The 17981-nt window shown below is 45.8% G+C and overlaps 1 protein-coding gene across 8 annotated transcripts in view; it reads right to left on the reverse strand.

The window, feature by feature from the left end:
- The window catches only part of CSGALNACT1 (chondroitin sulfate N-acetylgalactosaminyltransferase 1), a 337144-nt gene that overhangs the window by 157196 nt on the left and 161967 nt on the right, over positions 1–17981 (reverse strand). For 4 of the 8 annotated variants that reach the window (XM_036838642.1, XM_036838641.1, XM_036838644.1 and 1 more), the window contains exon 2: positions 17281–17374. The gene's annotated coding sequence lies outside the window, so the exon portion shown is untranslated. Of the gene's footprint in view, positions 1–5455; positions 5582–7003; positions 7076–17280; positions 17375–17687; positions 17840–17981 lie in introns of those variants that run through there. The other 4 variants (XM_036838640.1, XM_036838646.1, XM_036838645.1 and 1 more) reach the window with 3 other exon arrangements.

A 17981-nucleotide genomic window follows, 5' to 3' on the forward strand; every position in this document is an offset into this window, starting at 1 on the left:
CAGAAAAGAGCTGAAGTGGCACCTGAGACGTGGATAAAAGAACTAACATGCTTGTAACTTGAATCCCAAAAGAAGAAAAGAGGAGAAAGAAGCAATAGTTGCAGAAATACTCACCCAGAGTTTCCCAAAACCAATTAAGGATATTGAGCTGCAAATCCAAGATGCTCCGTGAACCACAACTAGGGGAAATATATCTGGGGGGGGGGGGGGCTAGTAATGGCAGCTATAAATCGCATATTTAGGCCTGGCTCATAATTTTATGTCAATTATGGAATTTTGATAGTCTCTCTCACCCACTTTGCTATTAAGGATAAAAGGTCAGATAACACCCCTTTTAAAGTCCCAGGGTTAAAATTTTTTATTAATTTGGGGCAGAATTCTGCAAGATATCAACTGTGACATATAAATTCTTTTCTCTTTTTCTTTCCTTTTTACCTTTAAAACCTGTCACTTGTTCTATAAAGAGAAAAGATTTTTATTGAAGTCTGATGCTTCTTTAACTCCTAAAATGAATATAAAAATACAGCAGCTACTGGGTATCAACAGTATACTTATGCTCATAATTTCACTTTATAGGAACCCAAGGCCCATAAAGGAGAGAATAAAATTGAGTTATTATTCTGGTGTGCTGAAACTGATCTCTTAACATGAAGACAGAAAGCTGCTATTGTAGATATTTAAGAGTGCTGAGTACACCTCTAATTTATATAATATTGTACATCAAGTATACTTCAATAAATTTTTTTTTTAAACTAAAGAGTTCAAAAGTGATTTACACTTTAAAAAAAGAGTGGTGAGCTCATAATTTCAAAGGCTTCAGAAATTTATTCTGATTTTTCCAACAACCTAGAAAGTTATTCATCTTAGTTAACAGGAAAAGAAAGCAGATGCAAAAGCTTAAAGATAATTTTGTGAGAGAAGGGGGTTTGAAGGTGGGTGAAGGGGGTCACCTGTACGGTGATGTATGGTAACTAGACTTACGGTGGTGACCACCTGTAGTGTATGCAGATGCTGAACTATCATGCTGTATACCTGAAACCTATACAATGAGAAAAAACTTTTTAAGATAATTTTGTGATAATAACTTACCCACCCAGGCTCTGTTTGAGTATCTGTCTCACCCAAATGAGTCCTGGAAAAGCTGGGACAGAAAAACAAGGCTTGAAAACACAAAGCTCCCGTCACTCTGCCCTCCCTCAAGAAGGCCAAGGCTGTTTACTGGGCACTACAGCTGACTGTAGGTCCTCATTTACTGGGATTTTAGATATTGTCCTGGTAAGTAATAGCATAATGGAAGAATATGATTAAAGTCTTCACAGATAACTCAGAGAAACCAACACAAGAACCTTATGGGGGAAAAAATCAACACTGACCGCTTAGACCATGAGCGACACCGCAGCATCCAGGTCGAGGAAAAAGACCCTGATGCCCGTACGCCCTCAAAGTCCCGACAGCTTAATTTGAAGAGCCTGAGCTCATCTACTAAACCATCATTTTCTCCAGCTCCTGTGTGAAGGAAATCACCAGCTTCAGGAGTAATACACATGACCAAGACCTCATCAATGAGTAATTCAACCCCGAGACACGAGGATTGGTTTAGACAGACATGTGCCCCCGTCAAGGCCAGCGAGAGTCCATCCTGGGATTTGCTGGAACGACCAAGAAAGAAGCACCTCCCTCTTCAGCTGGAATTAAATCTACAGATTGGAATTAAATCTTTCCCACTGGGCTTCCCTGGTGGCGCAGTGGTTGAGAATCTGCCTGCCAATGCAGGGCACACGGGTTCGAGCCCTGGTCTGGGAAGATCCCACATGCCGCGGAGCAAATGGGCCCGTGAGCCGCAACTACTGAGCCTGCGCGTCTGGAGCCTGTGCTCCGCAACAAGAGAGGACGCGACAGTGAGAGGCCCGCGCACCACGATGAAGAGTGGCCCCCACTTGCTGCAACTGGAGAAAGCCCTCGCACAGAAACGAAGACCCAACACAGCCATAAATAAATAAATAAATAAATAAATAAATAAATAAATAAATAAATAAATAATCTTTCCCACTACCTGAATGAAGCCAACATAAAGAGCAGAGCCAGTCCCTGGACCAAGGAACCTGAGAAGCCAGCTGCCCTTGTGTATTTATATAAGCCAATATGTTTCCTTTTTTGCTTGAGCTGGTATGAGCTGGGGTTTCTAGCTCTTGTGGTAGTTAAGAGTCTCAACTAGTACACATGCTCTGCAGAATGCAGCCATTCTAACAGGTACCGCTGTGCAATGCCTCAAAGGATTCTCAAACGATTTCTCAGCTGGGAGCCCTGGGGACTGGATTAGACCATGGAGGGCAGACACTGCCATGGACACACACTTTGGAAAAAAAAAAATCCTAAGCTGCACTGAACCCAATGCGAAACCATGGAGTAAATAAGGTATCTGACCAGCTTCTAAAGTTAAAACAAAGGTAAGGTCGTTTGATTCCATGCTAAGCGACCTTTTCCCAGAATGTATCGGGTTACCAAACATCTCAGTCCTTTCTGATAATGATAAGCAAGTATAATTCAGAACAGCATAACAGAGAGAAATACATTTAATTTTCACTAAAATTACCAATCACTATAAATCCAATTACTTTGACCATAGGCCTTGTTTGGAATGATGGTCACTTGCAGGTACAGTTTCAGCTTATTTCAACTCCCCCGTCACCTTCCCTGCCACCCTGCACCAGGCTTCCAGATTCTGTGGGCCACCTGCTCTTTCTCTGGGTCTGAGAGCGCTGACACTGACATCTATCACTGCACACAGCCCGCAGCTCTGGGGAATGTATGCGTTACTCGGTTAGCATTAAACAACACGTAAGAAGCACACACTGGGCCAAGCCTAACAGTTGGCTACTTAGGCTTGGCTAAAGTGTTTCTTAAAAATACTGCAGCTAAAGGCAACACTACCTATGGTGACAAAATAAGAAGCAGTGTCTGCCACCCACCAACCTTGCGACTTTCCAAAGACCCTTCACCTCTGCACTTTCTTCATCTGTAGAAGGCGTATGTTCCTATGACTTATGTTTAGTCAAACTAAATGATCACCCTCCAGAGCTAACATCTGAGACATCTGTGTTCCCTAAGCCTGAAAGCTTACAGCCATGTGCCTCCCGGGCAGTGGTATTTGGCTTCTGGAATTAAGTTATGGAGACAGTTAACATTACTCACACTGAGCTTTTGCAAGTCTATGGTGATTTTCACGTTACAATTTCAAACTGAGCTGAAATATAGGTTTTTTTCTGTTTTAGCACAGTAAGGTTTAGCTTGGATTCTGAATTAAGAGAAAGTTTAGGCTAACAGTTAACCTTGGATTAATATTTATTTTACTAATGCTGGCTTTATATCACATGGTGATACTCTATTTCCTCCAGGAAATTTTTTATGCCATTATAAAATTCTAGCTAATGCCACAAATTCTAGATGTACGGCACACTGTCAGTGAGCACTATTGACTGCTTATTTGAAAACCAATCATCTATTTATAAAATCGAAAGAAGCATAATCTAAATATACTCAGAGGAGAAAAAGGCTCGATCTTGTGCCACCATGTTCTTTTCTTTCAGAGTCTGTCCCAGAATGACTGGTGACAAAAAGTGCTCTGTCCCATGGCTGCAGTAGTATCTGATAATCAATAAAGCATTACAAGGCATCTCTTTATGTTTTTAAGAGCTTGTTATCCAGCTCAACCACAAAAAAGATATTCAGAAGCAAGAGTGATGGCAACCTTGACATGCGGACCAGCAACAGACAGCAGGACAGGCCGGGGAACATCCAAGTGGACTTTGGAATCGAATAGATTTAAGTTTGAATTCTAGGCCCGTCACTCTCAAGCCATCCGTATACCCTTGGACGAGATATTTTATCTCTGAGCTTCCGTGTCTCTCATCTTTACTTAGAGAATTAATAAGAAGTCCACAGCTTCTTTTATAACTTCAATTAATAACTGTCCACAGCTGTGGCAGGGAATAAATGGGGGGATTATACAGTATATGTGAAGTAGATTACATAGTGCTTGGAACCCCATGCAGAAAGGGGTCCCCTTTTCTCGCCTTCTGGCCCACCCCTGGGTGGGTCACTTCCCAGCACCAGAGAGAGAGACCAGTGAGGGCTCTTTCCTCCGCCCATAAATTCATAGGACGGGGGGTGCTTTCTGTCTGAGTTTACACTCTCTGGTGACAACTGGCATCATTTCTGTGGTGAGGCCAGTGACCCCACGTTGACCATGTGAAGACAAGCTTGATTCGCCTGCCTCTGATCCAAGATTTAGCCGCTGGGGCCTGTCCCACACTCCGTGCAGCGTGGGTCGATTTGGTAGACACTGATTTGGCTTTAAACCCGAGCAGGACCCTATGGGGCCTTCCCAGGACAGACCCCTACCCACCATGTCCTATTCCTGCCTTTTGTCTGTAGAAAACCTTTAGCCAAAGAATAAACTTAATCAGAGAAGTGAGAAAATGCAGAAGCAAAGAAAAGCAGTCAAACAGGACAAAATAATAATAATTTAGTCATTTAACAAAGTCAAGGACCTTTAGTTCCTCCTCAAGGGCTATGGATAATGTTCTGAGCCATGTCCTGTGAGCAGTCTTGTAGATACTGAAACCCCCACCAGGTGGAAGGAGTTAGCTGACGACACAATGACCAGGCTGTAGCCATGACAGAAGCTGCCACAACTCGGAGAACTGGCCTCAAGGAAATGGGAACTAACCGACCCTGGAACTGAAGACTAACTGTACTTAAAACAATCAAGCCGACGCCGATCAGACCACCGCATGACCAATTTCAAGATGACTGTCGGAGCTGACTGTGCTGTTTCTACACGTAGCCCCTTCCCTCCGCCTGTACATCCCTGAAGCTCCCCCTTCAAAGCTCTTGCCCCCTGACCAGCAGGGGGAGTCGGCCTTTGGACATGAGTCTGCCTTCTCCCCTGGTTTCCAGCCTCCAAAATAAAGCAACCTTTCCTTTCTACCAACACTTGTCTCTGCAGTGTTGGCTTGTGAGCAGTGAGCAGCTGGGCCTGAGTTTAGTGACAGCTTCTGTGTCCTATGTTCTCACCTGGGCCCTTTCCTGGAAAAGTCCCCAGGGGACACAGCCTGTGGTGGCAGGACCCACCTTACTCTCCCTGTGTTAATTCCCTGAGGAGCTACTGCAAAAACCCACCCACCTCACTGAGCCATTTCCCACCTGGCTTCTCATGGTACGAGGCAGAGGAACAGAGATTCGAGAGGATGTCAGGTCCTGAGGGGAAAGAGCAGAAGCTAACAGGACATTCCTCCAAGAGGACCTGAGGCCCACCTCCACGTCACCAAGTCACCAGCTGACTGATGGGCAGAGATCCAGGTCTAAGCAGCACCTGAGGGCTCAGAAGCAGGACCCTCGACGCGCCCTCCCCTTCACCACTTCCCTCCACCCTCCAGCAACCTCAGGACCACACCTGCAAGAGACCGGGGCCAAACCCCCGGCACACAACAGCGGGAGGCCCAGGGGCTGAGGACCTCCGAGCCACACGTCACATCAGATTTCTTTCAACACGAAACCAGTTCCCTCGAGGAAACATCCCAGCATCAAAGAGCGTGAAGTGGAGACAACTACTACAGCCTTAGAGAAAAAAAAACAGAATTAGAAACCTCTTCCAAGCAGAGTGACTCTCAAGCTCTAGCTCATCTGAGACCACCTGCAGAGCATCTTAAAAATGTACGTCACTGGCACCAGCCCAGACACTCAGGATCAGAAACTCTGGGATGAGCTTGGGCATCGGTATTTTTTCAAAGCTCCAAGACAAAGGCTGAGGAACACTGGCTGAATCTGTGACTATTAGTGAGGAGCAAATCAAACTCGGAATCAGGTTTTCCCATCATGGGCAGCGTTTCTTCAAGGCTGGTGGGTGGAACACTGTTCTTAAAAAGTTAAGAATTGTCATGCTGGAAAAGGATTCTGGGGAGAAGAAAGCTGGGACCCACGAAGTTAAGCCAAACTTAAGTCTTCCCTTTAGAATTTCCAGAACCTTTAACAGGCCCAGTTTCGTCCTACACTACAAGAGAGGAATACGCTATATGGTATTTTCCAAACTTATCTGATCAGAAAACTCTCCCTTCGAAAAACATCTGGTAGCTCTAGTAATCTCTGGGAAACACTTTGGGTCTGACAAACTGTCCTCCGTTAATTGTCTCGAGAGGTTTCCTGAAAGAACAGTACAGTGAAAAGGCTGGAACGCAAGGAGGGGCAATGACGACTCCACTAGGAGATTAGTCGAGAATCCGGTGACGAGGACCTCATTTCCCATGTCTCCCCGCCTGGGATGCTGCTCTACACAGCCCAGCACTCTTCTAACTTGGTCCCAATAGAAACACACATAGGTAATAATGACTCCCAAGCAGTGAATGAAAGTGAGCCTCCGCACACAGCACCGAATTTCTCAGAATAAAGTTGCCAGGTATATCCACGTTCTCAATGACACTGCAAACTTGTATGGACCTCCTTCCAAAAAGATAATGCTGTACAAGCCCTGTAAGCTGTTATTCTAGGAGCTAGTGCCAAGGGCATAAACACCCCTGCATCACAAGAAGGATCCTTAAAAGGGAGGTACCTTCCAACCTCAGGTCACATAGGGGCGCAGCTTTCCTCTGTTTCCCCTCTTGGGGGGGTCAGAATTTTAAACTCAACATAAGCAACAGACGCCAGCTATGATCGGATCACACTTGCACTTCCTTTGTGGCCAGCACTGCAAATACGCAACAGAATAAAGTCATAGGCAGGGTATTCAGTTGGTGATGACAAAAATACTAATGTCATAATACTACCTTCAATATCACATTCTAGCCAGTGAGAGCTCAGCACAGACATTATTATTATTTCTGCAGATTATTATTTGACTGTGAGTAACATGAAATAAAGTTCATCTAAGCAAACTTAAAAGAACCCAGTAACTTATATCCTACCAGAGTACTGACTACCTAAGTATAGTATTACCCACAAACTTTACCTATAAGTTAGAGCGTGCCCTTGCTCCCAATCCACACATCTCCGGAGTGTCTCCTCTTCGCCAGGCAGTATCCTAGGAGGTGGAAATGCAGCAGTGAACGAGACAAAAATCCCCGCCCTCCTGAAGCTTTTATTCTAGATCCAGGAATCCAAATATTTAGCAAGTTAACTGGATTTTTGTCATTTCCATTTTCTTCTAAGGTTTCTTCACTATTAAACTCCTATCTCACGTGCACCCCAATGTTCACACCAGCACTAAGACATGGAAGCAAACTAAATGTCCACTGACTGATGAATGGATAAAGAAGATGTGGTACATATCTACAATGGAATACTACTCAGTCATAAAAAAGAATGAAATAATGCCATTTGCCATTATTTGAAATAATCCCATGGATGGACCTAGAGATTATCCTACTAAGTGAAGTAAGGCAGACTGAGAAAGACAAATACCATATGATATCACTTATATGTGGAATCTAAAAAACAATACAAATGAACTTATTTACAAAACAGAAACAGACTCACAGACATAGAAAACTAACTTATGGTTATCAAAGGGGAAAGGAGACGGGGACAAATTAGGAGGTTGGGATTAACATATACACACTACTATGTATAAAATAATCAACAAGGACCTACTGTATAGCACAGGGTACTACATTCAATATCTTGTCATAACCTATAATGAAATATAATCTGCCAAAAAAAAAATCACTTTGCTGTTCATCTGAAACTAGCACAACACTGTAGATAAAAACCATAGTTCAATAAAAGAAAAAAGAAAAAACTCCCATCTCTCTTTGATCACAAAAATCTTGGATTATCAGAGCTGAAGGAAATGACCGGGGCCGCTCTGTCCCTGGCATGGACTCCAGGCAGGCGGGCAGGGGACCAGATCCTGGCTGTACTCGTACCTGTGACCTCAGATGACCCCTTTCCTGCTCTGAGCCTCAGTTTCCTCATCTGTTAAACAAGGACTGGGTTCGAGTTTGACTCAAGCATGGTAGTGGAGGGTGTTTGGAAATGTTGGAGGGGGCAGATTCTGGCTGACACAACAGCTGAGTGGGCCCAGGAATGTCGAACACCCTGCAGGTCCCCGGACAAGCCTTGCCCGGGCCACGGAGCTTGTGAGCACAGAGCTGGCACAGGGCCGAGATCGCTACACGTAGCTGGGGGCTCCTTCTGAACACCGGGCTGTTCCTCTCTTTAAGGACAGTCTCGGCCTTTGATGGGGAGGCCACCTGCCATGCTCCTCTACTCTGAAGTCCTCACACTGGGTACAGCAGGTGCCCCTCGTCACTGTTCTAAAGCTACCCTGATTTTCAAAATATCCGCCTTCCTCTCACAAAAGCCTTTTCGTAGCTGAAGCTCAAATATATAAAAGTGCAATTATTATGTCAACTAGATCTAATTTCTACTAGGAGCTAGTTAATCCGCATCTTGTTACCAAAGATATAAACCTTATGACAACTTTGGTTTTGAGATGATTTTCAGCACTCTTCCAAAGCCTGAAGACAAGCTAATCATTAATCCATAGAAAATAAGCAGCTTGTGGGGAGAATAACATGTGAACCAAACCAAAAAGGTTAAGTAAGAAAATCTCATCAAATAAACAATGTAGTTAAACGGCTATCTGCTTATCCATGGTAAGCAGGGTATAAAGCAGGACTGACCAAAAGGCAGAGATCAGGCCTCCTACCTGAGCCATACCATAAATAAAAGAAGGAATTTTCACCTTTTGCCAATGAGGTTGAAATGTCATCTCTGCCTCCTGCCTGTGTGCTGTGAAATTATAATCTTGTTCCTTGCAGTTATTCAACCCCTAACTTGCCCTGGAGGCACATATTTGGGCGGCTAACGGCTACGGAAGGATTATAAAGCATCCCCAGAAAGATTCTTATACCTAACTAGATGGTTCGCACCTGTGTCCCGAGGCACCCTGGGGCACCCAAGGGAGCTCAGAGCTGTGCTTCAGAATATTTTAAACTTTCAAGCAAAGCACTGGATACTAGACATCTGTTGGACATTATGCAAACTACCGGCTCCAGGTAATTCACACTTTCAACGTTAGACTGAGCCACATTCCTTTTGAAGATATCACATCTTTCTGAAACTACATTTTGAGCAGTTCCTGTGATGAAAAGCAACGGCTACATAAGATGAAGCGTCTAATCTGACCCCAAGGTTTGGGGGGCTGTGCAGCACCCTAGAGAGAGACACATCCCATTATTAAGTAACTGCGGTTAAGAATGAGATAAAGCAAGTATTTTTCTTTCAATTTATTGCATTATTTTTTCAAACAGCTACTAAGTTGTTAGGACATAAATACTCGCAAGCTAATGAACGTTACTACTCAGTGGGGAAAAAAAAAAAAAATGTTAGCCATTTTCTTGGCCAAAGGGTATTGGGAAAATGAATGGGACACTAGCGACGCTGTTAACTGAGACAGTTAAACCTCTGACCTAAACATCTCGGTCAATCTCCAAAACAGGGCAGGGAACAGGAAAGTTTCTTTTGCAAAGGGCAGATCTTTGGAAAAAGAGGTCCACTCCTGGGTGGCCGCCTCAAGTGTCGCGGTGACGGCATCGCTGCTGTGGCCCCCGTGGGACCGCCAGGACCGCCAGGACCACCAGCTCCCCACGTTGCATGGCCACTGCCACCTTTGTTTCTGGGGTTCAAACACAGAAGGATAGAATGACTGAGTATGTACAGTGAACACAGCCTGCAAGCTAAAGATGGATTTCCACACTGTCACTGCAATTTTTTATCATGAATTTAGCAGTGTGAGCTCTTCGAAATAATTCACCATAAGAGCATCCGTAAAAAATCAGTGACGGTTACTTGAGTTCCTTTTCAGGCCTCCTATTCATCAATCTCCAATCCATCCAACTGCTGCCATAAAATTAAGATCAGGCGGGAGTCTCGGCATAAGCCAAGCACCTGAATTGTACAAAGTAGGCTTTAAGACTGCTAACTTCATTACCGGCAAAGAGTTGACGGATAGGTATCAAAACAAAAGGGATAAAAGTAAGGTATTTCTCATTAGTTACAAGGAGAAAAACAGCAACCATATAGTGAAGAAATGAATCATCACCTTGCCTGGGTCATCAAAATTAGCATCACCAGTGAGGGGCAGATGGGGACCTGATAAGAACACATCCCTAAGCAGAATCCCTGCTAGGAATGCACAGCGTGAATCCAACCACGAGATCACTCATCTAACCCCAAATGAATATTCTCTAAAAGAAAAATGATTGTATTCTTCAAAAACATCATTTCACAAAACAAAGACTATGAAAACGTTTCAGATTTAAGGAAGATACAGACATAACAGCTAAATGGAATGCCTGGTCCTAGTACTAGAGGGAAATGCTATAAAGGACATTATAAGTGAACTTACAGAGTCAGAGTACAGACAGTCTGTTATAAGATAAACTGAAATAAATGTTAAACTGACTGAATGATGCCTGCACCATTGTTATATAAGAAAACATGCTTATTCTTGGGAAATACACACTGAACTATTTAGGAATAAGGGCTATGATGTATGAACTTAAAATGGTTCAGAAAAAAACCTAAGGTACAATAATCTTTATGTGTATATATACTATATAGATAGGGAGAAGGAGAGAGAGGGGAAGAGAACGCACAAATGAAAAATGGTGCAAAATATTAACAATAGGTGGATCTGGGTAAAGGCCTTATGTACTTTTGGTTCTGTTGGTTTTTTTTAACATCTTTATTGGGGTATAATTGCCTTACGATGGTGTGTTAATTTCTGCTTTGTAACAAAGGGAATCAGCTATACATATACATATACCCCCATATCCCCTCCCTCTTGCGTCTCCCTCCCACCCTCCCTATCCCACCCCTCTAGGTGGTCACAAAGCACTGAGCTGATCTCCCTGTGCTATGCGGCTGCTTCCCACTAGCTATCTATTTTACATTTGGTAGTGTATATATATCCATGCCACTCTCTCACTTCGTCCCAGCTTACCCTTCCCCCTCCCCGTGTCCTCAAGTACCTTCTCTACCTCTTCGTCTTTATTCCTGTCCTGCCCCTAGGTTCTTCAGAACTTTTTTTTTTTTTTTTTTAGATTCCATATATATGTGTTAGCATACAGTATTTGTTTTTCTCTTTCTGACTTACTTCACTCTGTATGACAGCCTCTAGGTCCATCCACCTCACTACAAATAACTCAATTTCATTTCTTTTTATGGCTGAGTAATATTCCATTGTATACATGTGCCACATCTTCTTTATCCATTCATCTGTCGATGGACACTACATGAAAGGATACTCAACATCACTAATCATTAGAGAAATCAAAACTACAATGAGGTATCACCTCACACCAGTCAGAATGACCATCATCAAAAAATCTACAAATAATAAATGCTGGAGAGGGTGTGGAGAAAAGGGAACCCTCTTGCACTGTTGGTGGGAATGTAAATTGATACAGCCACGATGGAGGACAGTATAGAGGTTCCTTAAAAAACTAAAAATAGAATTACCATATGACCCAGCAATCCCACTACTGGGCATATACCCTGAGAAAACCATCATTCAAAAAGAGTCATGTACCACAATGTTCATGGTTCTATCCTTATGTTTACAACTTTTCGATAATTTGAAATTATTTCCAAATAACGTATTTTCAAACAGTAAAGTGCTGAACCACATTTGGGCATAAGAAAACAACTGCTTAAGTAACTAAACATGACACATGCACCACAGCTAAAGAATGTGCGTATCAGAAGTGTGTGGTCTTGGTGGCAGGACGTTCACCATAACCCAAGTGTGATGACAGCAGAGCACATCGAAAGAGGCTCTCCAGTCATCAGCCTGTTGGAGGCTCTGGAGTGAGGTGCAGGGACAGTGAAAAAACTGGAGACGGCCAGCCTGGAGCAAAGGTCACGCCTCCTTCGGGGACCCCTGGTGGAGAGGTTCTCCACGAGGAGGTGAAGTCGGCGTTATTCTGAGGCTCCTGCGGGCAGAGCCAGGACACCCGAGCTCCCCAAAGATTCCGATTCCAAGTGAAGCCTGGGGTTCTGGGTGGGTCCCCAGCATCCCAGATGACTCAGTGCAGTGGCTCAAGGACCCCGCCATGGGCTCCTGGAGGGCAAGGACCGTCCATCCCTCCAAATCTCCAGCGTCCAGCAGTGGAGGACTCGTGGCCGACACCCAAGCCAATGTTTGCTTAATTAATTAATTAACCAACAAGCAAGTGAATTCTTTCAATTATGGAAGCTGGGAAAGGAAAAGGGAGGAAGCAGGGACCAGAGATTTTTTTTTTTTCCATTCTAGAATAATGTAAACATTTACATCCTGTTAGTTAATATTGATAATTTCTTGCATCCCTACTATGTGCCAGGAACTTCTCAATCCTCACAACAACTCCAAAAGGTACCATTCGTTTCATTTTCCGGAAGAGAAGGGCAGAGGGGTTCCGTAAGCTGTCCAGCTCACAGGATTAATAAGGGATGGAGCTGAGGCTCCAATCCTGGTTCTAGGGTCCTTGTCAAGCCAACTGCCTTGCCTCTAGAAACAGGGAAATGTAGACCTCAACGCCAATCGGCCGAACAACCAAAAGGGCCAGGGTGAGAGCCACCTGTGCCCTGAGTTGAAGAAGAAGAAATTCAGAAGAAAGGGGATGCCTAGACACACCTTTAGTCTGCTTCTAACAGGAAGAAACGCACGTTAGGACAAAGACATCTTAGGGAGACGTGCAGCCGGCAAATCGCCAGGCTGGTGGCCATGTACTTATGTTCCCCAAACCAAAGTAAAACACCTGGAAACAGGAGTGAGAGGGGCAGTGGGTAGGGTAAACAAGAAGTTATTGTTCTGATGCACTTTTGACTCTTTAAGTTAATTATCTTCTTTCATTCATATCCTCCTTTGTCTTATGTTTCTCCCGTGATTTTACTCAGGAAGAATGAGAGCCCTTCCTAGAGGGGAAGGCACAGAGCAGGAGAAGAAGGGAGAAGAAAGACGCTGGTTCGAATCCCTCGACAGCTCGGGTCCTCTGCGTCCACGCATCCACGCATCCACCCTCCTTGTCAGAAGAGCAGGCGGGCCGCTCCCGGCCGGCCCACACTCACCCCCTAACCTAACCGCTCACGCCGCTGAGCATGTGCTCTATGTCAGGCACCAAAGGTGTCAAGTGGTCCCGACGGGGCTCAGGACCCTCCAGACATCTCAGGTTAGTTAACAGGAAAGAAAGGCAAGAAAATCAAATGGAATAACACCACTTAGTAAGTGCCAAAAATCGGGAGGTTAACCCGCAAGTCAGCCCAGGGGGAGAGGCCTGGAGGAAGGGACCCCAAGTCATGGAGAATGAGTAGGAACCGGCCCAGCCAATGAGCCCGGAAGGGCATCCCGGAGAGAGGACCCAGCAAAGGCCCCAGGTCAAGCCAGAGAGCCCTCAGGGTTGGCGCACCAGAGCGCAGGCCACCTGGAGGTGCTGGGAGGCCACTGGGAGATTCTGAACAGGAGCAACGTGAGCAGAGATGACGTACCTCAGAAGGGCCGCTGTGGCCGCAGGGGGCGGGTGGGGGTGAAGGTGAAGGGGCGAGGTAAGGACAGCCTGGGGAGTCCAAGTGCAGGCTGACACACGAGGAAGAGGGGTAGGTGGGATGCAGGCACCCCGCGACGGACCGCATGAGCACCCTGAGTGACAGTAAGGAAGTCAGGATGCCTTGGGGGGCTCTGGCTGGTGACTGAGGGGGAGCCCGAGGGGACGTAACGAGTGCAGGGTGCTGGCGGGACACGTGGCAGAGATGGCCAAGAGTCCACGGTGCCAGACGGCAGCATGACCTGGGGACACAAATGTGAAGTCAGCAGAAGTTCACCATTTAGCGCAGGGGAAACTGTGTGGATAATACAGAATGAGAGGGCAGAGAGGATGGAACGTTGGGAACAAGAGACCGGAAAGGGGGCCACAAGGATCAGCCACAGAAAGAGGGAGAAAACCAGGGAGAGTTCATTGTCACCGTACATAAGCAAAGGGAGCGAGAGTTTCAAGGGCAGTGGTCAGAGTGTCGGATGCTGGAGAGATGTGTGTCGGGTCACACGCATCTCCATAATCTGACTTCCTAGGTACTAAACTGAGAGTTAAGATGCCTTATCAAACTACAGTGAGAAGAGCAATAACGCTGAGACCGAAACTCACAACCGGAAATTCATCCCAACATTTGTTTGTGAATATGAACAAACACGCTAGAGGCTGCGAATGTAGAGACGGTGCTCCCTTTGAGGATAATGGCAGCCAAAGGACAGAATCTAGTAGGTAAACAACTGTAAGCAATGGAGAAATAAGGTGGGAGGTGGCAGTGGGGCACAGAGGCCCAGCCCCAGGCCAGGCAAAGGCTCGGGAAAGGCTTTCCAGGGCTGAGTCCAGAGAAGAAACGCAGTCTGGAGGGCAGAGGACAGAGGAGGCAGGGAGGGGAGGGGCCGCCAGGACAAGACGTGGGCGTTAAGAGGCTGAAGCAAGAAACCAACGGGATGGAAGCGGCCTCTCAACGAGCAGAGCCCCGGAACAGGGCAGAAAAGACAAAAGCCAGGCCTAAGGAAGTGTCGATCAACAGAGAGAGATGGCGGCCCACTGGCAGCCGTGCACCAGTGGACACCCACGCTGGTGCCAGCGTGACCCTCCTGGTGTGGCCCGGAGAAGCCTCATCTGCGGAAAGCAAACTGTGCTCAGGAGGATAAATTAAAATTGCAGCAGCAAACGCTGACACTCATGAAAAGCCTACAGACTTTACGTCTCATTCCATTAAATGGAAAGATTTTGAGAGTCTAAAACAGGTCCCAAAGAAGGCTGCTTTATAAAACACAAACTGCTCTACTGAATTCTCTAGATTTGCAAAAATGCGCAACTTGCCAAGTGTCTCCATTATAGCTTTATATTAGTATTTACTTATAATACATGCTTTGTTCCAACATAAAACGGAATCAGCTACCATTTTACGTGAGCTGGTACACGCACGTCACGGGCTTGCAGAGCTGCAGAGAACGACGGGGTTATCCGTCCACAGACAGAGTTTGTACCCCTCAGACGCCAGGTGAGGAACTAAGCGGATCACAGAGGTGAGAACAGACGGGTCTGCGGCCTGCTGGGGGGGGCAGGGGCCGGGCGCCCGGGAGGCCGTCGTGGAACAGGGATCACGGGGCAGTGACGGGCGCCAGCCCGGGAGGGTGTGAGGGCCAGGGGCCGGTGGCTCCTGCAGGGCCGGGTCCCCGCTTATTCCCTTTCCCACGCACCTGCTCACCCATCCATTGCTTCCTTCGGTGCCTCCAGGCGCCAGGCCCTGCTTCTGAGTGCTGGAAGCCCCACAGGCGGGTTGCTGCTGAAGGACCAGTCAACGTCCCCTGGGGGGTGGCCAGGAAGGAAGAGCTGCTGGTGGGAAGGAGAGTGTGGAGACACGGGGCGCGGAGTGGGGCACAAACACGGAGGGCAGCGCTTCACTGAGAAGGACCGGCAGCCGCACAGGCTCCGGGGGGATGCGGGGGACCCCAGGAGACCCCCCGGCAAGCCTGGCAAGGCCTCGGGCTGGTGAACATCTGCATCAGTCACCTCTCCCGGCGGGGACTTCATGAGCACCGTGCACGGGGGTGGCACACCTGCCAACCAACGCCCCAGACACTCTTTCCCCAGTTGACACCGCTGCTCCCCGCAGGTCTGGTGAAGCTCCGCTACCGAGGGACGTTCAAGTCCCTGCGTCTGTAAAGGACTCAGTCTATAAGGAGCAGTTCCCGGAAAACCGAAGGCTCTCCCAAGCTCGTGCTGCCCCGCTGGAGCCTGACTCCCCGGTAATATCCAGTCTGCAGCGGGATGCAGAGCCCACAGGCCGCCGCCAAAACCCAGCTCCGCCGCCCTCACCGCTGCGTCCTGGAGGATAAACATCTTAATCGGCTTCTGATTACTCCTCTCTTTTGTAGAGTTGACTTTGGCTCTTTTCTACTATTACCTCAAGGCTTTAATATCATGGAGTTCTAATGAACTGCTCTCTTCTACATCATCCAAGTAACTCTCAAAAACATTAAACATCGCAAGACCTCAGATTAGAAGAATTCCATTATGACCCTTAAGCTGGCCTTGAGTCACTTAGGCCTCTTAGCCACTCGACTTTCCACTCAGAAAAGCACTTGTGAAGAATTATTCTTTAGCTATTTTTGTTTGATTATTAACTTTGGACAGGGTTGGTTTTATTTTTCGTTACTGGTGACTCAGATACAGTGCCTTTAACTCCTCATTCTCTACTGTTTGAGTACAAAGTGGTTCATTAACCCAAAATCACATCCTGTGTTTTGACTTTCACTCTTTTATCTTAATCAGTGTAACAAAAGTAAAAACAAAAAACACAAAATCATGAACAAAACCTCTATACAAGTTTGTTAAATGAAGGAGAAGGGTGAAGGGGTTTTCCTGAAGATATGCAAAGGCTGAGCACAGCTTACCTATTTTCATTTTTATGGCTCCAGAATCATGTCCAGAGAAAACTAAAAAAGGGCTTTTGCTCTGCTGAAGGTAAGAACCACATATACGACTTCCCATCTCATCTCATGCTGTTCCATTTCAACTAATGATGTCCCTGAGGTTCTTGTTTTTTTTCAAAGTTTAGTATTGCCAGATGTAATAAAATAACATTGCCGAGAAATTCAAAATTACTGGTTACAACAGCTGAACTAAAACAACGTTCCCGAGATTTACATGCGTCCCCAGTCTGAAATCAACCGTACAATCCATCAGGGTACTACTATTCTCCAAAAATTCTAGAAAGTATTCCCCTAAGATGTTCCCCTTCAATTTCCTAAACATCTTATTTAAATAATTATTTTGTAGCATGGTGAAAATTACGATGCCCTTTTGATTATGAGTTAAATATTTGAGAAAGCTTAACATTTTGTCACAACTTCCAAAAGAACAAATGTTCCTATTTAAGTGAACTTTTTTTTAAAAGAATTATGCAGTTCTTCTAACTGTTTACATTACTGGTTTCAGGCATTTGCCACTCTGTGAAGAGACAAATTCTGAGGAAGTTGGCAAAGTTAAATGTCGATTACAGGCTTTACAAGTAAAGAAAATGCTTTTCCAAAGCAGCCAAGTAATTGTATTACGTTGAAAAAGTACCCATATCTTAAAATAGTAATTTGTTATTAATGGAAAGTAAAATGAAATTTAGCACATTTCAAACATAGCCACAATACTGAATAAACTCAGATCATACAGAGGTTCATTTCTTAAGTAATTCATGATTAACAGACTCACTTACCTGGAAGTATAGGAAAAGAAGGTTACGATGAAACTACATCATTTTTTCACCGGGTAATAATATCTTGACTTCTCTCCTTGAAATGGAAAGGAATCTAAAATACAAAAAATAAAATAAAATAAAAATAGGAGTCGCCCGTGTGAATTTCCATGTCTTAAATTACGAAATTTTAAATCATTTAGGAGATAAAATACAATCCATCCAAAGTCCTGCCCCAAAAAGCAGGATGGTATTTTCCCCTTTCTATCTTAATGAGTAAAATGCAAAATATTTGTTAAAACACACACACACACACACACACACACACACAGATAATCAAGGTTTAAAACAAATGCTGAGAGCCATGTAGAAGTGTGTGTAAAAGCAAAGCAGAGTCACATGCTCGGAAAAGACCCCAAAAAGCAAACCTCGCAGCGAAGCAGGGTGCCCGCCGCCCGCTGGGGCCCGGGCGCTGCCTCCGCAGGGAAGCCGCAGCTCAGGTGGGGTCAGGGGACCGCGCACGGCGCCGGCACTTTTTTTTTTTTAATGGTCGTAGGAACTGAAATGTTACGAAACAGCAAATCCCCGGGAAGTTGGAGAGCCCAGCTCCCCGGGACGCGCGCCCCCGCGGACGCCCCCGCGCACCGCCCCCGGCGGCGCGCACCGCCCTCGGTACCTGCCCCGCCCCGGCCCCGCGCCCCGCGCCCCCGCGCCCCGCCTTG

The sequence above is a fragment of the Balaenoptera musculus genome, chromosome 21 (genome assembly GCF_009873245.2).
Source record: "Balaenoptera musculus isolate JJ_BM4_2016_0621 chromosome 21, mBalMus1.pri.v3, whole genome shotgun sequence".
Lineage (NCBI taxonomy): Eukaryota > Metazoa > Chordata > Mammalia > Artiodactyla > Balaenopteridae > Balaenoptera > Balaenoptera musculus.